Source organism: Blennius ocellaris (assembly GCF_963422515.1).
Source record: "Blennius ocellaris genome assembly, chromosome: 21".
Classification (NCBI taxonomy): Eukaryota; Metazoa; Chordata; class Actinopteri; order Blenniiformes; family Blenniidae; genus Blennius; species Blennius ocellaris.
Genome location: NC_137670.1, coordinates 8082080 through 8091296, shown reverse-complemented (window position 1 = coordinate 8091296; position 9217 = coordinate 8082080).

Here is a 9217-nt window from a genome sequence, read left to right as displayed (position 1 = left end):
GTCAACCCACGGCGGCTGAAAATGGTTTCAAGACGGACTTTTAAGAGGTCATTGAACGCACCACGGCACTCGCTCTCGCGCACTACCGGAAACACCACGGCTGAATTCTGGACTATTATTTACCAGACAGGATTTCAAACCCACGAAAAACGGATGTTTGTCGCCCTTATGCGTCATTTTCAGCCCAAAAGTGAATTAAAACTCATCTGAGAATTCAACAGGGCAACGAAAAGACGATGGATTTTGTGTTCAAGTAATCAAGATTTTGTTTTGGTGAGTAACATATTGCTATTTTCCCAAATAATATTGCAAATTCATGAGGTTATTATTGATTTTTTTTTTTTTATGCAGCTGTACCTGCATAAAATAGGAGAGTAGGAGAGTTGTGCACGCTGGGTTTATTTGTTTTCTGGCTACACAATTATCTATATGCAAGCCAACGGCTCATAAAAAAGTGATTTAGTGGTGAATTGATTCAGACTGAGCACTACTGATGGCCTCGGGGTGAATTGCATGGCCTGCCGCTAGTTGCTGAAGATATACAGAGCATGAACGGATACAGTTGAATATGAGTTCATGAGAATTACTAGATTTGTTTTTATATTTTGCAACTCGTCAGTCACATTGTCAGAATTCTAGTTTTATCACCCAAATTGGCAGTTTTATAGTTGAAATTCACCTCTCATAGCATCCAATTCGTCATCAGTCCATATGAATGTCAGATTGTCTCCATTTTGTTTACGTATGTGTGGTTTCATTACAAAAATGAGCAACAGCGCCCCCTCGTGGCCAGGCATACTAACTACATTGTTGTTGGGGTTTTTTTTTTTATTGAAGCATTTTCGTGTAAATACGGGGTGAATATTTGTAATGCCACGCCGCTTCCTTCAGGCCTCGCCAACGTGAGTAAACCTCAGCGTCATCTGCGTAATCCGCGCTCGCAGTGCAGCCGCGTACTCAGCACTTATGTAAGAGCAGCCAGATGGAGGCTGAAGGGCTTTCAGCGAAGGGGTGCGGGGGGAGATGAGGGGAGGAAGGTGTCCAGGTCCCACCACAGCTGTAACCTCTGGACCCTCCGGGGGTCTCCCCGGTCCGGGCCGCTGACCTCCGAACGCCACGGCAGAAATATCTGTTTACCGTAACACAAGAGCGCCTCGCAGGGAGAAATCCAGCCAAGAACACTGCTGTGAAATGAGGTTTTACAGTTTGAGTGTGTGTGTGTGTGTGTGTGTGTGTGTGTGTGTGTGTGTGTGTGTGTGTAGGGGGGTGGAGGTAGGTGGGGGGGGTGGGGTATCCATTTCACACAAGGTCACACGGGTGTAATGAGGTGGATGCTGACTCCACTGAATGCCACATTTTCATCAAACAAGGTAGAAGCTGACTCCCCTCCACCACCGCCACCACCCCCGTCCTGGAGACAAGAGACGCTGGCGTGCATCTATTCAGCACAAATAAACACACGCGCACACGCACACACGCGCACACGCACACGAACACAGACGCAGACGCAGCTTTTGACTGTGTGTTTTGACGTAGCATTGTCGTCTGCTCCGTCATCTCGACTTGACAGTCTTCCCTGGTGCAGGATAAACACACAGCTGGAGTCCCCTCTGACACACACACACACACACACACACACACACACACACACACACACACACACACACACTCTCTCTCTCTCTGACTTCGGTGTCATTTCCTCATTTTTGTCCTCCCTCTTCATATGACGTGAGGAGCCCCTTCCCATGATACTCGTGTGTGTGTGTGTGTGTGTGTGTGTGTGTGTGTGTGTGTGTGTGTGTGTGTGTGTGTGTGTGTGTGTGTGTGTGTGTGTGTGTGTGTGTGTGTGTGTGTGTGTGTGTGTGTGTGTGTGTGTGTGTGTGTGTGTGTGAAGAATCAATACCCTCCGGCTTCATTAACCTCTCGGACTAAAGCAGCGCTTTGTTTGATTGACTTCATCGGGATGACGAGCCCCACTGAGATTCCCTAACACACACACACACACACACACACACACACACACACACACCCGCACACACCCAGACGCTGACGATACACACTCGCTCCTCTTTCACCAGCCAAACGCCCGAGGCAAAGTCGAAGAGAGGATGTGCGAAGCGCTCCCCGTTCCACTTTCATAATCTCCTTTCTTGTCGCGGCTTTTACTTTTAGCCGAGACTTTGAACTCGTCTTCACTGTGTGATAACGTGACACGATCGATACCACTTTAGAGTCATTTATCTTCGCTTCACACACAGTTAGAACTCCATCAACTGAATATGCACTTGTGCACTCAGTGTCTGTAGGTGAGAAATGTTGTCCACGTATGCAGATGATGGTGCCGTGAGTAGAATAAAAACTGCTCCTTGGGTACAATTACTGCTGATCTATACTGCTCTGATAGTTTATTAAAAAACTATCAGAAACAAAAAAGTTGCTCTTGTCCCCTTAAGGACAAAAGTGTCATTAAGAAAACTGCTCTAAACACTTTTCCGATTACAATTATTGCTCTTTGATTCTCTCTTGAAGGACTTAATTTGGAATATTTGGACCTTTTCAAATGCATGATGCCACAATTAGTTATGGGAAAAACATATAAAAAAAAAAAAAAAAAAACAGAACGTTCCAGAACCTTTTATGAATTTGTTTCTCAGCTCGGTCCATCGTGCATTTAGCGCACTGTTAGTTTTACTCGAGACGTGTAAAAATAAATAAATACATTTACTTACAATCAGTTTGAAGTGCTGCGTTTGAAGCAAACGATATTTAAACCCATGACCTCTGCTCACTAAATTCAGGACAGAATTTTCAACAACAAAAGCGTTAAAATTGGTATTTTAAATTTCTTGATAACTGAAGTGGCAAACTGAGCTAAAACAACTAGAAATGGCTTAAAATCCTTAAAAGAAAAAAAAATGCTAAAATAACAACAACAAAATACTTCATGTTCTAGATTGTTGCCAAGAAACATCAGCCATGTTATCCTTGTTTTAAAGGTTAAATAATGCAACTAAATGGATTTTATTTGGTAGAAAAAGGGCCAGAGCAGCTCTTTTACTCATCAAGGCTCCAGAGTGGCCGATGAGAACACATAGAAACTGTCCTGATGGTCTCACGTCATGGTTATCCACTCAAACAGGTGATGAGCTGAGGATGAAATTATAATAATAAAAATAATTATTATTATTATTAAACTAAGAGATCTGGTTCATATTCTCACAGGTGGAGGTCTCCGCTCTCATTTCTCTGGGTAGTTGATATCTTGTCTCGCCTCATGGTGAAAACTCGGTGTTTGCTCAGTGGAAGCTGTCTCATGTTCACCATGCGCCCGGTGTGAGGACGTTCACACAATAAGACCACCCAGTTTTCTATGTGGAGGTTGAATGTTTGATGACCCCAGGTTCTGAAAGGGGGGGGTGGAGAATGGTTGGTTGGTTCCACACGACTGTTAAAATGTGAAGAAAAGGTGAAACAGATGTATGAAAGGAGGCAGAAGCCCGAGGCGAGCTGAGTCACTCCCAACACACACATCTGCCTCTCCCCCTGCACACACACACACTCTCCGACGTGCTCGACCTGTCGAGTGTCCGCACGTGATCCGATGACGTTTTCCCGGCGAGCTTCTCCCGCTCTGCAGCCTCTTTGACATTCGGCGTGAATATCAGCCGCCTCAGGACGATCCTCTGGGACAGAGTTATGTAACGGGAGCTGAGGAGTGTCGCCCCTCCAGGTTTACTCTACTTCACCTGTACCAAATGTTAAAAGTGTTGCAGTCATCAATATTAGACTCCATTAGTTATTAGAATTTATGTAAAAACACACAAGACGCCCGTGGAGGAGGATAATTGGCTTCAGTTCAAGGTTTCGTGTCACATAACTACCAACAATAATGACGGATTGACGAGAGGGACGGTCAAGGTTTGCCACTGAATGCATGTTCACTCTCCAGAAATGAATAATTATCATCCAAGGTGCTATAAATGATGAACATAATGGGACAGAGCTCGGTGTTTGTGTTGTGATGACCTTCAGGGCCACCGTACTTTTCCCGTCAGCGACGCTTTTCTTTGTGTCTCAATGACTTCTTCTCTGGAAGGAACGGAAACATGTCCACCTTGTAATTGTACACAATGAAACAGTGAAACTGAAGGTTTTTCATGTAGTTTTTCATATAATGTTTTATATTGTTATATATCATACATTGCATATCCTTGGCTCTACTTTTAAAATGACTTTTGACTTTAGTTTGAAATTGAGCGCTTTGATTAATATGTTGACCTTTCGTCTTGATGAAACATTTTGGCATTATAGTATTTTTCCGAGTTCCCCACATTGCTGCTGTGATAGATAGATAGATAGATAGATAGATAGATAGATAGATAACAGCAGTACCAAACATGTTATATGCTTCTTTATCAAAGTCTTGAGAGCCACAGATCTTTCACAAAGCTCCAGTGTTGGTGAGGAAACTGGATTGTTTTGTTACTCGGTGCCCTGGAGGAAGGTGTGTGTGTGTGTGTGTGTGTGTGTGTGTGTGTGTGTGTGTGTGTGTGTGTGTGTGTGTGTGTGTGTGTGTGTGTGTGTGTGTGTGTGTGTGTTTAGTTTCAGGGTGTTTTTCAAGGTCTTCACACTGAGGTGTGGCTGCGGCCTGCAGGGAGCACTGCTGTGCTGGAAGAAGGAAAACAAGCTGCTGAGCCTGGAGACACAAGACTCCCGGCTAAATACTGTGTGTGCGTGTTGTGTGTGTGTGTGTGTGAGTGTGTGTGTGTGTGTGTGTGTGTGTGTGTGTGTGTGTGTGTGTGTGTGTGTGTGTGTGTGTGTGTGTGTGTGTGTGTGTGTGTGTGTGTGTGTGTGTGTGTGTGTGTGTGTGTGTGTGTGTCCACTAGTTCCCCCTCCTGTGTCCTTGTTAAGTCTCCTCTTGTAGGTCAGCTATTTGTTGAGGAATGTGGTCGGGGGATGTTTGGATCGCCCGGCACTGCCTGGACTCACACCGAATGTCAGAAGTTATTCTGAATGTAAATACTTTGGAGGGTTTGTTACTTCAAAATGTAAAAAAAAAAAAAAAAGGCTTTTTAAGAATCCAATCAGTGTGATTTACGCTCTATTATGATGACTGAAGTACTGTGTTCGCTTCCACCTGAACATGTTGGTGCAGATTTTCCCAGCATGTATTTTTTAGAACTTTCGAGACGAAATCAAGTCATAATTAGAGGGTAAAACTATAAAATATAAATACTATAAATATTTCTTCTAAATCTAAACTGAATATTGAAGCTTCTCTGCTTTAGATACATTAGTCATGTATATGTATTAAACATGTATGTTTATATGTTTGTTTCTAATTTGAAAACGTGTGTGTGTTTAATGTGCATATGCATATGTATATATTTTTAGCTTTCTCTTTCTTAATTGCCGTGTCGAGACAAAAATCTCAGTTTCACAAGCAGATTTTAAATCATATAACACTTTTTATGATCTTATATTGCATATTATATAACTCTTTAGGCTATCAGTCTTATCTAGTCTATATAAAGACTCATCACTGGCCCGTGAGACTTTTGGATATTTCTGCACTGCAGTTTCCTTTTAGGTCCGTCTCTTATCCAAGAAGAAAAATATTCAAACTCTGGTTTTGAGCGGCCGCAGTAGAAGTTTTGCCGCGTGCCGAGTTCAGCGAGATCAGACCCGGGTGTTGCGAACGCCACCGGCTCGCCCAGTTTCCGACTGCAGCCCAAGGTCAGAGAAACACTGCCGTTGTGTTGAGAAAACAATACGCAGCCTTGTGGGTGAAACCTCCGAGGGTGAAATACTCCACGTACTGTATGAACGAACCTTTTTGCTTGCTGGAAAATGTCACATCTTTTGTTTACGTCGTTTTTTGTTTTTTTTCCGTTTTTTTTTACACGAGTGGCAAAAACGTTCTCGATTGGTGCACAATCACGCCCACGGAGCTCCGACAATGGAACGTAATTTCAAATTGTGTGTGTGTTTTTTTTTTTTTATATTCTTCTTCTTCTTCTCCCACTGAGTCACAGTGACGCGCCGCTCGGCTGATTAACGAGCGTTTTTCAGGCCAATCACTTGGTTCTGGTTCCGCCTGTGAGCCTCTTACATCATGATTGTGCTTTGTTCCGTGTCGGCGACGTTGTAAAACATGTTCAAGTTTCTCCCACTCAAATGTACTTTATTACAATACATGCACACTCTATTTCGAGAATTAGGCAGAGCTGTCCCAGCATGCACTGCAACCCCCCCTCCCCCCCGCAGAGCTGTAAGTAATCTGTGTGGGCGGTTGAAACACAAAGCAAATTACACTCTCAGATTTCTCTGTATGTAATACAAGAACTACAATGTGCTGCATTAAGCCCGAAATCAGTGGAGAAATTAATATCAACCGTCAAGATACTTGGATATCCGACACGGTGTAAAGGTGCTTCAGGGTGGGGACCTGAGATTGTATAAATGTGGAATATCAGGTTTGTGTTCCAGATCAAAGTAGTCTGAGGAGTTTATGCTTATAGATAATTGTAGGATTTACATGTGGGAAGGTTTTTTGTTGTTGTTTCTGATTGTGGAAATTGTTTGGGCTCCTGCAGAGATGACGCTGGTGTTGTAGTGAGATACGTTTCCTCAGCTGGCTCCCCACGACTTTTATTTTGCGACTTTTTCACAAGATATTTCTTGGATTGTGCCTTTTCTTTACTGTTGCGACGTTCTCTTCGGTTGTTCCTGCTTTTCCCTCGTTTTAGTTCAGTTAGACATAAAATGTGTCTCCACGTATGCAGATGATGGTGTAGTAAATCTACACTTTGTAAGTGAAGTGTTGTTAAATTCAAGCATTTGTTGTTATGAATTAGTCCTTTTCGCATGTGTAGAACAATTTACTACGACTGTAGTCCACTTGTGCAGGGGCACCATTTGAAAAAGGTTGTGGTTTCCTCAGTTTTACCCCGACACGGAGCCGTCGCGTTTTCAAAAAGTTGCATTTTCAGTGGCTCAGAGCACCGTTGTCCTTTAAACAGACACCCAAAACACAACGAAAGTTCTCCGCTTTCACTTGAAAACACGCAAACGTGGCCTAATATTAACTTAATTTTATTTATTTCTTTAATGCCTTTCAGAAGAATTGTTCACAAAGTGCTTTGACAGTAAAAACACAAATATAAATAAATATAAATAAGTAAGGCAAGACACGAGGCGACAAGGAATAAAGTAATGGAAGAAGATTTATTACAGACGACATATCAAAGCACAAGGCAAGGCAGCTCAAAAGAGAGAACATATATGCAATAAACAAGGCATGATTTTGAGTAAAAATAACTTAATGGAGTACGAAGACGAGTTAAAACTAAAGGTAAACTTCAAATAAAAGCAAGTTAAAGTGAGTTTTTAGAAGTGATTCAACTCGCCTTAAAGCCTTAAAACATGTAACAACAAAAATTTGAATTTGATTCACACATGATTCTGAGTTGATAACCATAGAAACTGAAAGCAAAATCTATTTGCATGATTTGCGTCGTCAAAGTGTTGGAAATCTGTGTAAAGCTGGTCAACGTGAGCAAACTCAACGATGCGTCCTAGGAAAACCTGCGTTTTTAAAAGAAACACAAACAATCAACAATATAACATGTGTAACAACTCGAACACGCTCATGGCAGAATTACTGACGGTGAGGCTCTAACGACGGCTTTGGGGCATCGGAGTCTTTTGAGGGTTCGGCTCAGTCCATCAGAGCGAAGCCGTTTGCACAGCGATGACCCACATAAGCTGGTCTGATCACTCAGAGTTGGAAAAGTGTGTTATTGACCTCCGAGTGGCTCCAGGAGTCGTCATTTATGTTAACTGCTTCACGTCGGGGGGCGGCCGTTTGTTAGCAGCCGCTCTGCTGACGCTGACAGGCGGCGGCGGTCCGGGCCAAGCTTTGACGTTTGAATCCTCTTCAAGACCCGGAGGTCCCGACTCCGGAGGTAACCAGAGCTCTGGGCTTCGGGTTCCTCGTGACCCAGTTCTGTCTCCATGTTGCCTGGACAGTGTTGGAGAGGAGGAGGTGGAGTGACACGAGACAGGAAATGCCTGACGTCTGAATCAAAGAAAGAGGTTCGAGTTGAAAAAAATACTAATTTGCGTCAATGTCATTTCACACAAAACTTGACTAATTAAACTGAATTGAGTGTCATATTGAAGCGTTGGCTTTGCAACTCAAGAGATTTTATAGCAGTTAAAATATGTATGAAACAATATCTGGTTGAACGTGTTTTCTATTTTTTAATTTTCATTCAGTTCATAAATTATTATTACATCCTTAAATTATTTTTAATTACTGATGAAAATGTTTGGGGAGTTGATGAATTTAAATGGTTTGCGTTGAAGTAACTTGTTGCAGTGTTTTGTGAGTTTTACTGATTGTTGTTCCAGCTCAATAAACCTTTGCATGATGTGACGTCTTATTAATAGACGACGACGTCTTTCAGTAGAAATCACGTTTTTCAATATCTGGCTGACTCGGCGTGGGGGTTACTTTTCCTTTCAGCATCACAAACTGCTGCTGTCTTACTTTATTAAATGAGGAGAACAGTTTCCTCCCCTCTGAGCCAACGACAGGGTCCAATGCACTTTTCAAATAAACCCCAGTGCACGTTTTCCAGCCATAAATTAAGGATTTGGAAGTCACACATCCAAACAAATCCGAATTCACAAGGATTCAGACAATCGTCAATGATACTGGCCGGGAAGTGAGGAAAGGTTGGATTTGTCAAGTATGTTAATAAAAAAACAAAAAAAAAACCAAGAGTTCATACCTCGACCTTCTCCACTTTACATACATATGTATACTTGTTTGATTAACAAAATATCTCAAAAACTCATTGTTGGATTTTCACCAAGTTTGGGAGACTAAAGGCTTGAATATGACTCTAAATACTGAACAAAAAAACACCAAATGTAGCATATCTCAGATGAAATCAACCACAACTCAACAAATTAAAAAAAAAGGTTAATAAGCATTCCAGTTTAAAATATTCAGGCTTTACAATTGGTAAACAATCTACCTCCAAAATCGGTTCTGCACTTTTAAGCCTGATTTCGTGAAAACGGAAAACATTTGTTGCCTTTTTGGGTGGGTGAGGGTTAAAACGTAGTGACAGTCCAAGTTGGTCGTCTGTCCATGTGAATGTCCACGTACTGTCCCACTGTTGATGTTTATAGGTTATTGTTCCCT